We start from the raw sequence: 1114 nt of genomic DNA, 5'->3' as shown, positions 1-1114 counted from the left end.
GGCGAGCTGGCTGATGGCGCGAGGCGTCCAGCAGCAGCAGCAGCGGCAGCTCTCATTGTTTGAAGTTCTAAAGCAGAGCCCGCGCGATAAGCCCGCGCGCCGCGGGTACTTAGTGCGGTGCGTGTGCGCAAGGGGTGCGCAGCGGGCGCATGTGAAGGAGGCGCTCCTGCTAGCCGAGAAGAGCGGCTACAAAGAAATGTTGTTTTTTTTGTGCGATTTTTTTACGGTCGATAAGGCAAAAAAAAAGAGCAAAGCAGGTGCAGAATACTTCAGAGGATTATAATAATAGAACGTGTTTATTCAAAACAGCTAACGATCGGCGTAAAAAAAGCGACACTTCGTATCTAAATGAACCTTTCGTTTTTTAGCAAAGATGATACCTTAAGAGGCCTGAGACTAATCACAAATACGTGCACATTAAGTAATGTTTGCTTGCTTTTCTTTTGTTTTTTATGTGATTCTTAAGGTATTTATCTTGTTGAATCTTTATTATGTTATCAAATTTTGCTTACTTGGTTTAAAATTATTTGTGATTTGTAATGGTTGTGGCGCCCATAATCATGAGGCGCCTATAAGGCGCTTATAAGGCGCCTGTGAGGCGGCGTGGTGGTGGTGGTGGAGAGTATGACTCGTTCCATCGGCCCGTCGTGGCGCTGGCGGCGCTAACTCGATGCTCGCTCATTAATTCTGGATGCGGCGTTGATATCGGTGGGTAATGTATTGGCGGCCACGCCTCTCCTTCCCCCTCCCCCCTCCCCCTCCTGACTCTGCGCCACGCGTTTAGGTCCCTCGGCTGAGATGTCATGCTGTCTGCTCGGCTTGTCGGCGGCGGCGGCCGAGGGCAGGAAGCGCAGACAAGAAAATATCCAATGCTACCCCGTGCTATGTACTTTCCTAACTTGAGCAATCCTATTTTATAAAATCTTTTTTGTCTGCTATTAAACAAAAAAATCTTAGCGTGGAAGCAGACTTACAAATCAGACCCTAGTTCCAACCTCCCCATTAAATTTTTCTCAACGAGAATGTCGATCGCAAGGCACGTTGCAGTAACACTTTTGCAAAAAAAAAAGGGGCGCCTGTGTGTGTGTGTGTGTGTGTGGGGGGGGGGGGGGGG

At 48.6% G+C, this 1114-nt stretch overlaps 1 protein-coding gene across 1 annotated transcript in view; it reads left to right on the top strand.

Annotated features, from left to right (window-relative positions):
- Positions 1-1114, top strand: part of LOC127751349 (mucin-1-like) — a 73842-nt gene that overhangs the window by 29875 nt on the left and 42853 nt on the right. The window lies entirely within an intron of this gene.

Source organism: Frankliniella occidentalis, unplaced genomic scaffold (assembly GCF_000697945.3).
Source record: "Frankliniella occidentalis isolate FOCC.00 unplaced genomic scaffold, Focc_3.1 Scaffold442, whole genome shotgun sequence".
NCBI classification, from domain to species: Eukaryota; Metazoa; Arthropoda; class Insecta; order Thysanoptera; family Thripidae; genus Frankliniella; species Frankliniella occidentalis.
Note: the sequence above shows the minus strand (reverse complement) of the source record. Positions and strands in the feature narration are given on the sequence as shown.